The 15,807-nt window shown below is 38.7% G+C and overlaps 2 long non-coding RNA genes across 6 annotated transcripts in view; one reads left to right on the top strand and one right to left on the bottom strand.

Annotated features, from left to right (window-relative positions):
- The window catches only part of LOC106509894 (uncharacterized), a 434,988-nt gene that overhangs the window by 99,435 nt on the left and 319,746 nt on the right, over positions 1–15,807 (bottom strand). The window lies entirely within an intron of this gene.
- Positions 1–15,807, top strand: part of LOC106509892 (uncharacterized) — a 545,897-nt gene that overhangs the window by 350,033 nt on the left and 180,057 nt on the right. The gene's annotated exons all lie outside the window — the stretch shown is intronic.

Genomic DNA, 15,807 nt, shown 5'->3' with positions numbered 1-15,807 from the left:
AAAGTTGTTTTAAGGGTGAAATGAAATAATTTTGTGAAAGGTGTGTCATAAGGAAACAAGATTAGGACACTTTCAGATGCATTTTCATTAAAGGTACCCTTTATTTAGTTGGCATAGGGTAGTGATTTGCAAATGTTGGCCAAGCTTCTCTCCATAGCAGTGGAGGAGGGCATTTATCAGCTTAGGCTTTACAAAGATGACCAAAGGATGATTTGAATTCGATTATGGAGAATGTCCCTAGAATCAGGAAAGCAATCTTTATAGGGAAAAATAATACATATGTACTAAATTTCTAGATATTATTCAGCTGTCTCTAGGCCATAGGGTGACGTTAATAACCGATCCCTCATACCAAGCAGAAAAGAAGTTTTTGCAGAAAGGCTTCAGTCGTGGTTACATACTAATTCTCATGCAGATTTTCTCTCTCTACTGCTGAGTACTTCTTTAACATCTAAGGGTAGTCATGCTTTTCCATGATAGTTACTTTATTGTTCATGAGTATTCTTATTCTTCTGGATGATTTCATTTGAACTGATTGATCAGTTGGCCTGTTGTCCAAAATTCTGTTTTTAATCATGCAATCATGCTGTGTTAATTTTTTTCCTTCGGCTTTTTAGGGCTACACTCATAGCATATGGAAATTCCCAGGCTAGCGGTTGAATTGGAGCTACAGCCTCTAGCCTACACCACAGCCACAGCAATGTGGGATCTGAACCGTGTCTGTGACCTACACCATAGCTCAGGGCAACTACAGATCCATAACCCACTGAGTGAGGCCAGGGATCAAACCCATATCCTCATGGATCCTAGTTGGGTTTGTTAACCGCTGAGCCAAGAAGGGAAGTCCCTATGCTAATTCTTTCACTGCTATTTCTAAAAATTTCTCTGTTCCCTTTCTGGTACATGACCCTCACAGAACCTTCAAATGCAGGTGATGCAATATGTTTCACTCATGCAGCAATGCTGCAGGTGTATTCGAACGGCCCAGCTGGCTAAGGAAGCCAGGGTTTCATTGGCCTCCGTGCGTTTTGGTTAGAAGAAAAGAAGAGGTCTCAGGACCCTCTAGGACCCTCTCAACTCCAAAGCCTTCCACCCGAGGGTTATGTCTAATGTGACAAAATCAAATAAATGCTCCTTTAGTTACATTTCCTTATCACCCCATTTAACCCTTTAATCTCCCTGTGCACATGGCTTCAAAAGCACTTTGGAAATTAAAATTCAGTAGACAAATATGAATTGCACTGTGATTTTAGTTTGAAATTAGACCCTATCTCTGCTGCATCTAAGACCTTAAGACAAAAGGTGCCATTTCCATTCTTAAGGAAGGTGTGAAGCAACCTAAGCAGGACTCCATGTGGGTTGCGTGAGAGTGTTATCCTGTGGACATGTCCTAAGTCCTGCCCCAAGAGGCCACCTGGAGGATGAGGAGGCTTAGTCCACAGGGTTTTACTGCAGATGGCCTGAGACCAAAGAGTGATTCTTAATGTTCAGCCAGAGTGAACTGCCAGGAGAGATCACCTGTGATGGGGGGGAGGGGGTGTTCTCCAAAGAACTCACAGAAGCATCCAGAAGAGATGGAACCCAGAGAGTACTGGCAGCTCATCCAAGGAGACCAGTCAAATAAGGCCTTTTCTTCCCCATGCCCATCTCCACTCTCCATTTCTAGAGGAATCAAAAGCCTTGGTTCTCAAGCTAAGGGAGGAAGCTGACAACGCAAAATAGCGAAATAGAGAAGGAACCCGCCACACCCCCCTTTTTCACTGAAGACCCTGCTGGAGGAAGGAGAGATTTTGATTTTAAATGAAATGAAGTATTTTGATTACTGTGTATGATATTTTATAATTAATGAAATATTATAGTTTTGTGACTAGCAAAAAACAAAGAAAATTTCACTAATAGCGAGTGACCAGAAAAGTCATGGGCTGTGTCCTTTTTCATGAATGGTATGAGAAAGAATTCACCCTGTAGAGCAGGTGTGACCGGGCTGTGGGTGAGCAGGGGAAACAAGGTGGTTTTCTGACCCCGTAAGCTCCTGACCCACTGATACAAAGCAGTGCCTTAAGCACCAGGAGCTGTAAAAGATAAGCAATGCCGAGGATATTGGCGCAAATGCACCCATCTTCTTTCTCCCCCAGGCACAGCTCTCACAAGCGTAAGCACAATGGTTACCAGCAAGCAGGACTGGTTAGGAGCAACGCGAGGTGGATAATCTGCTGATGATACCTCAGCAAATGAGGGCCAGGCAATAAACCTATCGCAAGCACCTCCAGGAATGCCGCGTCCTGTTCTCATTTGATTTTTTTAAAGACTGTTTGTTGGCCTCAGAAATGATTTCTTTTGAAATGATTTCACAAATACCAAGGGCAAGACCTCATTTAGATGGAGAAAAATCTTCCCAAAGCCCAATGGAACATTCCTCTCAGGGCTGTGATTTCTGCTGAAGAAAGGGAGGTGTCTGAGATAAGCAGAGCAGACTGTGTTGGAAGAAAACAAACGTATTTGTTGTTCCCCTGGTGCATATATTTCCTAATATAGTCCTGGACCTTGAGAACTCTGGCTGCCCCTGCCCTGGCAGAGAAACTCAGAGCGCTGTCCTGTGGAACCCAGAGGCCTGTGCCCAGTGAGAAGGATGGTCCTGGATGGCCTGGCACAGGGGTGGCACTTCTCCAGGTCCAGGGGATGAGGGCAGTACACTCTCACATCCCTGCAGAGGTTGAACTGAATCAACACCCACCTCACTTCTGACTGGGTCCCCTGGGCCTCTAAAGAGGGAAAGCTCACTGTGTTCAGATGCATTCCTAAAGAGTACCGTCCACCTAATTTAACTGTAGGCACTGGGATGTGTTCAGCATTCACGGACCGCCTGCCAAATCAGAGGCTTTGCTGGGCACTGGGAATAAAAGAAAAATAAAAACAACCTGTAGTGTTCACAAAAGCAGAGAGGTGACAACAATAAAATTGGGCATTATAGAGAATTATTTTTATTGGAGTGTAGTTCATTTACAGTGTTGCAGTGACTCAGTTATACACACACCTACATATATATATTCTTTTTCACATTATTTTTGATTGTAGTTTATTATAAGATATTGAATACAGTTTCCTGTGCTATATATATAGCAGGACCTTGTTTATCAATTGTAGAGAATTTAATTATAATAGTAAAACAGATTAAAAATGGGTCTGCTTTGTATTGTCATGACATACCAGCAATTCTAAGTAACAGTGGTGACAAAATACCTCTCCCTGAAAAAAATAATTAGTTGCTCTAAATTTTAAACAATTTTTGCAACTACCATAGGATTTTAATTATCTTCGTATAGTACATATAAAAGTATATATTTACAATTTATTGTTTATTCATAAATATATACTACATAATGTAAAATTTTATATATTTCTATAACTGTTTATATTATATATTACACATAGTATGTAAATATTTATTATAACAAATTTTAAATATATACTTAATATAAGTAATATAAAATCCCACATATGTATATATATTTGTAAGCTTCAAATGTATACATTTTTATCACTTTTCCTTTAATGAGCATTTTACATACATTAATTCAGAGAACTCCCTTGACACACATATGTTCAGCTACATGTATTTCTTTAGAAAATAGATGCTTAATGGTTCAGAATCGTTGGCATTCATTTGTGTCAAGCCTCTGTGTTTAATAGTAGATTTTAAATAATAATGACAATGAGTTTTGAAGACAAAGAAACAGTGATTTTTATTTATTTTAAAATGCTTAAATCAAAGACTTCAAGTTCAGGCTATAAGGTGAGATGTGATCTTTTTGTTAGGTAAGTCACAGCTTGGTTCATACATTAATATTTTACTAAATGTGAATGATTCAGATTGAAATTTATTCTCTAAAGTTGTTGATTCTGGAGTTCCCATCGTGGCTCAGCGGAAATGAATCTGACTAGTATCTATGAGGACATAGGTTTGATCCCTGGCCTTGCTGGGATCTGGCATTGCTGTGGCTGTGGTGCAAGCTGACAGTTGTAGCTCCAATTCAGCCCCTAGCCTGGGAACCTCCATAGGCTGTGGGTGAGGCCCTAAAAACACCAAAAAAAAAAAAAAGTTGTTAATTCTTACAAAACTAAAGAATAACTCAATAAAATAAAACATTACATTAGTGGTATGACATTATTGCTATGCCTTTTCATCTCTTTTTTGTTAAAACTCTTTTGGATAATTATTACATAATTTTTAAGTTATAATCAAAGAATCAAAGTTCAAATGGTTAGGTAAATTTAATAACTATTAAATAGTTACACTTTTTTCACTTTTGAACTATCTATTTAACTTTATTTTCATGAATATTGTTATATACACAAATAACATTTGTCATTGTCTAGTATTTTTCTGCCCTTATTATTTGTTTTATTCTCTGGCTATCAATGAAAATAATTTTGCCACATAGAGGTAATGAGTGTAAAAAGTGATCTTCTTTCTCAAATACAGTACATATGCCACTGACCACAATATTATTGGCAATGACAAATAGTTACCAAGCGGATACTATGTGCCAGGCACTATTCTAGGGCTATGGATACAACAGTGAACAAAACTGAAAAAATATCTGTCTTTGTTAAGTTTATTATTAAGCAAAAAAATGAAAAATATATAAAGCAGCAAAGTAAATTATATAATATGTTAGGAAGTGGTATATGTTCTGAAAAATGAATAAAACAGAGAAAGGGAATAAGTATCTGCTTTGGGATGGGCTATAATTTTATTTTATTATTATTAAAGTATAGTTGATTTATAGTGCTGCACCAGTTAATTTCTACTGTATAGCATAGTGACCCAGCTATATATATATCTGTGTGTATATATATATTTTCTTCTTCTCATACATCCATCATGTTCTACCCCAAGAGATTGGATATAGTTCCCTGTGTTGTACAGTCAGACCTCATTGCTTATCCATTTTAAATGTAATAGTTTTCATCTACCAACCCAAAACTCCCTATCCATCCCACTCCTTCCTCTCTCCCCTTTGATAACCATAAGTCTGTTCTCTATGTCTGTGAGTATGTTTCTGTTTTGTAGATAGGTTCATTTGTGCCATATTTTAGATTACACATATAAGTGATATCATACTGTAGTTGTCTTCCTCCTTCTGACTTACTTCACTTAGTATGAGAATCTTATTTGCAACCATGCTGCTGCAAATGCCATTATATCATTCTTTTTTATGGCTGAGTAGTATTCCATTGTATATATGCACCACAGTGCTGCAAGCAAAAGACACAGACTGGCTGAATGGGTACAAAAACAAGACCCACATATGTGCTATTTACAAGAGACTCACATCAGACCCAAGGACACATACAGACTGCAAGTGAGGGGATGGAAGAAGGTATTACATGCAAATGGAAGTCAAAGGAAAGCTGGTGTAGCAATTCACATACCAGATAAAATAAAATTTAAAATAAAGATAGTCACAAGAGACAAAGGACAGTAAATAATCATCAAACAGTCAATCCAAGAAGAAGATACAACAATTGTAAATACATATGCACCCAACATAGGAGCAGCACAATATGATTTTAAATAAGTTGGTTGGAGTAGACCTCAATGATAAGCTATCATCTGAGCTAAGACTTGAAGGGATTGAATACATTCTTATCCTCAAGGAGTTCATGGGACAGCACCTTATATGTCAAATCATTTAATGATGTCACCATTGTTGCAGCGGTGACAAAGTAATTGAGGTCCATGGACATGACTTAGTTAAATAAAACTTAGTCCTATTTAATATCATCTCACTTTTTTTAACTAGAAAACTTAAAACTGTTTATATTTGAGAAAGTTTCAATAATAAGGGCCCATGATGAATAACAATAAATCATTTATTGGAAAAAATATTCAATGAATACCTGCTCTATAGAACACTTTTTTTTTTTTTTTTTTTGCTTTTTAGGGTCACACTCATGGCATACGGAAGTTCCCAGGCTAGGGGTCAAATTGGAGCTGTGGCCACCAGCCTACACCATAGCCACAGCAACACAGGATCCGCGCCATGTCTGTGACCTACACCACAGCTCACAGCAATGCCGGATCCTTAACCCACTGAGCGAGGCCAGGGATCAAACCCTCACCTTCATGGATACTAGTTGAATTCATTTCCACTGAGCCATGACTGAAACTCCCCATAGAACATATTTTGAAAAGTATTGTTTGTATCTAATCTGAGCAAAATTCAGTCTTAGTTTCCAAACAGTCAAACAAAGTGTTAAACTTTATGATGCTGAAGAGGAAGCACTATAAACTCTATAAAAGCATTAAGGCTCTATGAGAAATTAAGGAATGGCAAGGTTAAACCTGGCAGCATAATACCAGAGAAGTCCTTTATCATGGGACAGCACCTTATATATCACATCATTTAATGATCTCACCATTGTTGCAGCGGTGACAAAGTAATTGAGGTCCATGGACATGACTTAGTTAAATAAAACTTAGTCCTATTTAATATCATCTCACTTTTTTTAACTAGAAAACTTAAAACTGTATTTATCAGACAATGGCATTTAAATTGATTTTGAAACATACCAAGGATTGGAATAAACAGAAATAGATCCTGTGGTGATTCCATTTGAGCTAAGACACAGAGGTTGGAACCTGTGGGAAGTTGGAGTACTTGGCTGTGGATTCCTGGATGAGATGGAGACATGCAAGTGATGAAGAAGATTTGAGAGAAATCAAGGACTCTTGCCAGATTGCTGATGTTAGGACTGGAAAAGGTAGATTCAATCAAAACAGTGGAGGATTGTTGGTATGGTTTACTACAAGTAGACATAGGTTTCTCTCATGATGAAAGCCAATGGGTGGCCATGCTTGAGGCTGGCTGAACTAGGCTATGATTAAGGGCCAGAGTATTTAAGGAGCCAAGAACCAATGAGGCTGTGACAGGAATCATCAATGTGAGGTTGAAGTCAGTGAAGAGGAACACGGGGGATAGGCAGGGAAGAAGAGTGTTTTTGACACTAATGTCTGTGAGAAAAGTGGAAACATATCCCAATATTAGTATGAGAATGGTGAGGGTGGAGGAATATATAATTGATGGCTCCTTATTAAATAAGACTAGAGACTATTTATTTACAAGTGCATGGATTTCCCGTTGTGTCTTAGCAGTAATGAACCCCACTAGTATTCACGAGGATGCAGGTTCAATCCCTAGCCTCACTCAGTGGGTTAAGGATCCAGCATTGCTGTGAGCTGTGGTGTAGGTCACAGATGTGGCTAGGATCTGGTGTTGCTGTGGCTGTGGTGTAGGCCGGCAGCTGTAGCTCTTTCACCCCCTAGCCTGGGAGCTTCTATATGCTGTGGGCGTGCCCCCCCAAAAAAGTGCAAAGTTGGTGAAGTGTTCGATTTCCTTAATGTTTAGATGCCTCATTAATATTTCTAGGCTCTAGCAAAATAGATCTTTAGAATAATTCAGGTTCAGTTTAAAGAAAATTGTCGTATTATGAGAAAAAAAATAGGATTACCCAGCAATGACATTGAAAATAGAGATACTAGTTGGCATGAGCAGCAATTTCAAGGATGTAGTTGAAGGAGAATTCTCTTCAAAGTGCCAGCTCGTCATCCACACCTCTGCCCCAGTACATATATTAATCCCTCCCCCCAACCTACTTCATTAAGACATGCCACGTAAGTGTATTGTCCTCAGTAGAAGCAAAAATGGTTTAGGGATTCCAATAGGGTACCTCAAAAACTTTTCAACAATTTTCACCCTTTGATGTTGGGTTTAACACTCCAAATATCAGAGGTGTAACATTTTCACTAACGCTAGTTCAGAATCAGAACAAACAGCAAGAGCAAGTTCCCTAGGGAAGTCCTAAAGATCCATTTTTGGAAGAGAATGTCTGTGTTTATATTTCCAGTTTATAAAACATGTACCAATCACTTGGCCTCAGAACATGTTTACAGAGGAGAAAAACACCCACAAAACAAATAAACTGCTGCTTGCACAGTTTGGGCTGACAAGCCTTGGCTCTCCCCCCAGGGGCACTCGTATTCCTTGCCTGAGAGAAACCCCAGTCAAGGGATTTCTGTGGAACATCCATTCTTATAACCAAAGTATAGTTCAGATTCCCTCCTGTAAGATGTGCTGACAACTGGTTGAAATGAGACAAAAATAGATTCTTACTGAGTAGGTCCCCTCACTAACAAACCCCCGGTACCTCACCCTGCGATCTGGGCAGTGTGGACAGTTTCTTGAGTCTGTCCAGCAGAGGGAGATTCAGATTAATAGAGACTTGAATTAGCAGTTCCTATTTGGATGCAGTTTCTCAAGACAAGCATGGCCTTTGGGAACAAATTTTTGTCAATAAATCAAGTCCCGCTTTGTGGGTCCCAGGGAACAGATCATTGTGGGATGATGCATTAGCTGGTTCCTTTCAGCAGTTAGTTTGTTCATGAAAACAAAACAAAACAAAATTAAAGTCATGGATATTGGCATTAAACCTCGTGAGAAAGAGCTAGTGATACTGAAAGCATGAATGTAAGAGAATAAGGTTCGAAGGAAGAGTTGTGAGCACCAACTGCAGAGGAATCTGAGTCATAGATAGGAAAAGATGAGGAAGCCTGTTCCCTGGGTAGCTCCTGAGTCTTTAATGTCAGACTGAGCAGCTCTGACCTTTTCATTAACTAGAGTTAGAGTTTTGAGCTCCTAAAATGCACCAATCAGCAACTCCCCAAATACATTTCAAGGAGTCATGCTTTGTGAAAATTTCTCACCTTCATGAGTCATTGGGAAAATGCTGTGGGTGGACTGTGCCAGTTGAAGGGTTTCATGTGAACCCACAGTTGTACAGCAAGATTTGTTCCAAGGACAAATCTCTTCTCTTGTTATTGCTGTTGGGCATTAGTTAATTTTGAGTAATGGCCATTTAGGACTATTTAAAATCAAGCACAAGTGACTCATATATATATATATAGAGAGAGGACCCAAGAAGTATTAATTGAATGAATTCAATTAAAATAAATGTCTGGTGCTAAAAAGAGGAGCCAGTGTAAGTGGTATAGGGTACTTACCAATGTCTTTATGTATTTTCTTCCTATAGTCTTCCTATTTTAGGATATGTGTGTGTGGCTGTGTGTGTGTTAGTTGAGCCTTCTACACTTAGGTGTGAATTTATTATCATTTATTGATAACTTGGACTTGCATTATAGATGGTCCTCAACTTAAAAATTACCCATAGGGGTGTTCCCACTGTGGCTCAATGGTAATGAACCCAATTAGTATCCATGAGGACTCAGGTTTGATCCCTGGCCTCACTCAGTGGGTGAAGGATCTGGCATTGCCATGAGCTGTGGTGTGGGTCACAAATGTGGCTCAGACCCTGCGTTGCTGTGGCTGTGTTGTAGGCCAGTAGCTGCAGCTCCAATTCAACTCCTAGTCTGGGAACTTCCATATGCTGCAGTTGCAGCCTAAAAAAAACAAAGTTAGCCATACCCACAGGATGAAATTCTGAAAGACTCTTCCTTTCCCGTTTCCATGAATGACTGTCATCATTCTAATTCAGATGGAAAGAGCTTTTAAATCTTGGTCTCTAGGACTCTTCTCTCATTAGAACGTAAACTCTGTGAAAGCAAGAGTTATGCCTATCCTTTCCATTATGGTGTCATGGACTTACCCTAGCGTTTTGCACCAAGTCAGTGCTTGATAATTTGCATCATTTAACAGCAGTTAATATATAGTCAGTATTATTTGTTGAATGAATTAAGGAGTAAATGAATCAACATCTTTGTCAAACACATCTCAATTGAATATTTGAGACTGCTTCCCTACACATTAAGAAATGGTCATCCTAAACCCTGTGTTTATTATTTCTTTGCCATATTTTTACTGCATCTCTCTATATTCCTTAAAATATTTAGTTTAATAATTTTTAACTTTAAAGAAACATATCATTATATATAAAATAGATAAACAACAAGGGCCTACTGTATGGCACAGGAACTATATTTGATATCTTATAATTACCTATAATGGAAAAGAATTTGAAAAAGAATACATATATATATATTTGTATGTATGTATGTATGTATAACAGAATTGCTTGGATGTATACCTGAAATACAACATTGTAAATTAACTATACTTCAATTTTTTTAAATGGTTTAAAAAATAAATATATCATGCCATACTATATGGAATTTGTAGTGACTTGTTTTTATTTAGTATTGTATTACCAAGGTAATTCACCTTTTTGGACTATTGTATAAAAGCGCTTTGTTCACACTTCATTAATTCTTCTGTGATGAGTATATAGGCTTATACTATAAACAGTAAGGTTGCTATGAACCTTCATATACACATCTCCTTTTGTACATGTGCAAGAGTGCTGTGGGGTGCACATGTAAGACACTTTGTTGGGTCAGAGGATGTATGAAAATACAAATTTAGAAGCAAATGAAAAGCTCTTTTCCCAAGTGGTTGCACCAATTTATAATCCTTTCTAGAAAGTTAAGGAAATTCTATTGATTCAATCTTTCAAACACTTGGAAATGTCATATTTTAAAAAATATTCCAATTATAAAATGTATCTGGTTATTAAATGATACTTCGTGTAGTCTTGATTAGCATTCCCCTAATCACTAAAGACATTGATCACCTCCTCTTATGATTATTGGTCCATTTTTATGTTAATACTTCCTCTCAGTATTCCCACCATTTGCAGGGTTGTAGGGTTTTTGGCGATTTCTTTTCAAAAGTTGTCCTGACCTCGTTCGTCATTTGTGAGTGAACAGACTCCTTTTAGTTCTTTATCATATGTAACAGTTATTTCAAGCTTGGTTTATAGTCCCAGTTCTATCACTTCTAGCTTGATATTCTAAGACAAATGAACAAGCATTGGATCCTTACGTTTCTCATCTATAAAGTGGGTATGATCATAAAACAATCATGATATATATCCAGTGGTGTTTCTGTAGGTACTTTGCTTTGCCGTTTGCTTTTCTCTCAGTGCCAGGTTCTTAGATTATGCTCCGCTCATCCCTGTGCCTGCCTCTAACATGGTCTGTATTAAATTCCTGCTGGCTTGCTATTTAATATTTTTGACTGTTAGAAAACAATTATAATAATATGATAATGATAATAATACTTAACAATTACTGACCAATATTCAAAAAACTGATAAGCATGTTATAGATATTACCTCATTTAATCCCCACAACCATGTATTCTATGTAATAGATGCTATTATTATTATTCTTTTTTATGTGTGTCCTCTAGACGATCAGCAAACTTTACCTTTCAAGAGCTAAACAGTAAATATTTTAAGTCTTAGGGAGTTCCCATTTTGGTGCAGCACAAACAAATATGACTAGCATCTATGAGGATGCAGGTTCGATCTCTGGCCTCCCTCAGTGGCTCAGAGATCCAGTGTTGCCATGAGCTGTGGTATAAGTTGCAAAGCCATCTCGGATTCTGTGTTGCTGTGGCTGTGGCATAGGCTGGTAGCTGTAGCTCAGATTTGACCCCTAGCCTGGGAACTTCCATATGCCACAGGTACGACCCTAAAAAGCAAAAGCAAAAAAAAATTATCAGCCTTTGCAATTACTCAACTCTTTGACATTGTAGAGTGAGAGCATACAGACAATATGAGAATGAATAGTCCAGTAAAGATATTTACAAAAACAGGTTGTGGCACAGATTTAGCTTGCCTACCCTAGAGCGTGGCCATGTGTGCAAGAATGGGAGCCACATCTCAAAATGCCATCATGTCTATACATTTACATTAAGAATTGACATGATGTTCTAGAACCTCTTACTTACTGCAACACATGCTCTTCATTTAAATTTAGCAAATATTTATTGAGTACCCAGGGTATGCTGAGCACAACACCAGTCACCAAGGATACAAAAACAAAGGAAGTCATATCTGCTGCCCACTAGGCTCAGAGACTAGCAATAGGAAGATCAGATAGACAAATACAGAATTCAGCAAGTGCTGTGATAGAAATATACAGACACAGACAAGTGACTCCATCAGTTCACAGATACCAGCAGGCACCTACTATGTCCCAGGTGCTATGTTGGTCCCTGGGGATGGATATACAATATACAGAACCGACACAACCCCCACCCTCATGTCCTGACAGTCAAATGGGAAAACTGTCTCAACAAATACTTTAGTAAATATTTATAAGTGTGCAAAATGCTGAGAAGTACTGGGTACGAGGAGAGCATCTGGACATGTGGAATCTGGAAAAGGGAATTTGTCTGGTTTGACTGGATTATGAGGTGGGGGGACATGAACTGAAAGGTGAATTAAGGCCCGACCAGAAGAGCTTGAACACCAATAAGGAATTTGGACTTTATTCTGGAGACACCTGGTAGGCATCAAAGATTATTGAACAGGTGAATGACATGACTAGTCCTTTTGAAAGAACACTCTGGAAACCATATGTAGAGTAAATTGAAAATAGAGAGGACTGAGGCCAAACAGCCTCAGCCTCATCATGGCCTTAGTGGGAAACCAATCAATGCACAAAAATGGCAGGGAGGAAGACCGCTGCATAAGCTCCAAGTGAAATGAGAGGAAGCTGTGTGCAAGCTTTAAGTATGTCTTAGTTAATAGCATGTTAACTTTTGGTATAAATTTTGATATGGTGGTGGCATGTCAGTTATCTGTAGATAACATCATCATTTGCTCAAATACACTGGCCTAAACCTTTAATCGTTTATGTTTTTAAACAAAATACCTGCTATTGATTTGCCTGTTAATTTTCCTAGAACCTGCTTTTTGCCTGTATAGTTCAAAAGCAAAATGATCATAAATCAACGTGATTACAGACTGCAAGGCAGTGGCATTCACATATGTGAGATTTCTCCCTGGACCTGCTGATTTGTTGCTCTGGACAACTACTTTACAAAAAGTGTGCCAATTATGTATTCCCTTGGCTCTATAAGAATTTACAATCCAGGAGATTTCTAAAGGCAGTTGTCTCATTCAATGGCTTCACTGTGGAACGGACCCTCCAACTTCAACCCTAGGAGATGACATTAGACTCCTCTCTTTCTATAGCCAGTTACAAGTCCAGTGAAAATCTGAGACACAGGAGTTCAAACTGTGTCTTAGATTTAGTCTTTCCTTTCCATTGTCGCTTCTGCCATGGCAAAAGATTAATAGTGTATGTGTCAGGAAAAAAAAAAATAAGGAGAGATGATGAGAGACGGCAAGAGCCTTGACAAGCACAGTGGCTTCTGGATAAAAGGCCTTGGCCCAAACAACGCCAAGGTTGGCATTTCCCTGGTGGCACCAAGGCATCATTACCCTCATCTATAGCAAAGCAGAAATCTCTTTTGAGAGTCAGAATATCTCACAGGCAGCAAAACATATGCAAGAGCTGTGAATAATGGAAGGTCTTGTAGGGCCGAATCCAGGAAAAAGATGAAGTAAGAGTGAGGAAAGGGTTACAGGTCCCTGGAGGCTCCCTTCATGCATATGTGAACTGGGTATCTGCAGAAACACCCTCCTGACTGGAGGGCAGCTGATCACTTCTGCAGCAGTCGTTGGTTTTAATATCTGTGTCCTAATTTATTTGACATCTGCAGAACATCCAAAGAAAATATTCAAGTCCGGGATGGGCAATCCGGCTGCTTTCTGAGTTCATCAAATATCTCACACTCCTTTTTCAAATGTTTTCAGTTTTGCAAAACTCGAAATGCATTTTGCCAAACATGTTCTCTGTTAATGTTTATTTAGAAGGGAATTTAATCCGTATGCTGCTGATGCATTTACACTTAACTCATCAAAATGTTTTACTAGAGTCATTTGATGTCCAAGAAACCTTTTGAGTCTTTTTTATAAGCCTCTTCAAGCCCATTTTGCTTCGAAACAGGAAGTCGCCTGTTACTAACCATAAACGAATGCAATCCCCAGAGGATTTGGTTTCATTTAAGACACTGAGAGACCACAAGTTCTCAGCCTACCCTGATTTTCCCCTGAACCTACTGAGAATGGGCCGTGCACAAATGAGGTGCTGTTATTATTTTCCAAAATAAAATCCTTTCTGAAGAGGCATCTTTCATACAACTCTTGGGAAAGACGGTGACCAAAGCAGAGCGCTAAATCATTGGCTTTGCAGGCTGCACCTGGTCAATGTAACTGTCTCCCTGTGATCCACTTACCATTCGGAGCTCGTTTGCTAGTATTAATAGAACAAATAAAATGGAATGGGAGATAAAGATGCCGGGATAGTGATTTCTTGCTTCAGGAAAACCGTCCTGGGTTACAGACCAATACAATGTTCCCAGCCATGAGCCAGGGAACCGACGCTGATATAAACACAGCATCCAAATCACAGAACATGACTTGTTTAAGGCTTAATTCTGTGAAGTAAGGCAGGAAACAAGATTTATCCTTCTGGGAAACTTTTGGCATTTGCCTCGAGCTGGGCTTGATTCCTCTCTGCCGTCCTCACCATCCATTATGGCTATCTGAAGGAAATCAATTTTTTGCCCAAACTAAGGCAAAAGAGAAATGTCTCCATCTGAGTCCCGTAGAAATCCTTCTATTTGACGTGGCGTTAAACAACAGAGAGCAAGCAGCCCTGATCTGGGAGGATCAGCCGTTGCTGTCCTGGGCCTTTTGGCTGTGAAGGGGAGTGAAATGAGTTGGGCGAAAGCCATTTTACAAACATAGTAAAAATAAATTTACTACACTCAATAATTGAATCTTAAACTTGTCACTATGGCAAACTCTAAATTATTCTAAGAGCCTTCACTGGGACTTGGCAAAAGTCGTGGGTGCTGAAGGTCAGTTTTCATGTATGAAATCCAGCTTAGGTTATAACTGCATGGGCTACAGAGTAAACGTTCAAAGGATGAATGGGCCATTGAGAAGTAAATCAGACTCCCCAGATGCTTAAATAAATCCTGGAAGGGTTTAAGCCATCAGTTTGGTGGGCTACCAATAGAATTGGGCTATTAATACAAAAAAAAATTGAGGTTGTTAATACCAAGTTCCCTGCCCCTCAACCGTGTGTGTGTGTATGTGTGTGCACGCATGTGCACGTGCGCATGCGTGCATAAGAGTTTGTTTCTTAACATGCCTTTATTTTTAGTTGATTTAGTTGTATTAAGTGCGCTCTGATTGGGCAGCAGAGGCTGTGACTTGGTGGTTGGCCCATGCTCTGACTCCTGGGCACAAAGCTGGAATGTTTACACTGGGAGGGAATGTTCAGACTCTGACCCAACCAGGAAACATTTCCGTTAACATCTGGCTTTGCTTACTTGTCCTAAATATTAAATTATTAATGGACTCTTAATATTAGACCATTTCATTGGTTCATTTTTTTTCTCCTTAAAATCATATTTAGGGGCCACTTCCCTTAGAATAAGGTTTAAAAACTCTCTCTTAGTGTCTTTCTGAATCTGACACATATAAAATTCTTCAGGGGACACAAATGAAAGAATTACCAAAGCAACAAAGACACAAAACTGACCCATTTTTTAAAAAACTTAGATTGGCGGAAACAAGTTAGTTTATTACTCAAACTGAAGAGATAAAGACTTTTATATCCAAGTGGTAGTATTACTGCTAATAGTTTATAAGGCCCTAAGAAGCCACCTTATTTGGTAGCACGTGTACCTGAATAAGCAGCCCAGAAGTATATTTTTTCATTTTTATCCATTTTGCTCTGATTAATTATTTTTTGAACAAGGTTTAGTCACAATTGCCTAATTAACTTAGGCACCTATGCTTCAGAGCTAGGCATAAATGTATTCATTGACTCAAGGCCAGTCTGTTTTTGCCAGAGTAAGTCAT

This window comes from Sus scrofa, chromosome 3 (genome assembly GCF_054392235.1).
Source record: "Sus scrofa isolate SSC_HxYL_T2T_F1_AM1 chromosome 3, Sscrofa_HxYL_maternal_Yorkshire_Landrace_v2.0, whole genome shotgun sequence".
NCBI classification, from domain to species: Eukaryota; Metazoa; Chordata; class Mammalia; order Artiodactyla; family Suidae; genus Sus; species Sus scrofa.
This window is presented reverse-complemented; position numbering and strand designations above follow the sequence as displayed.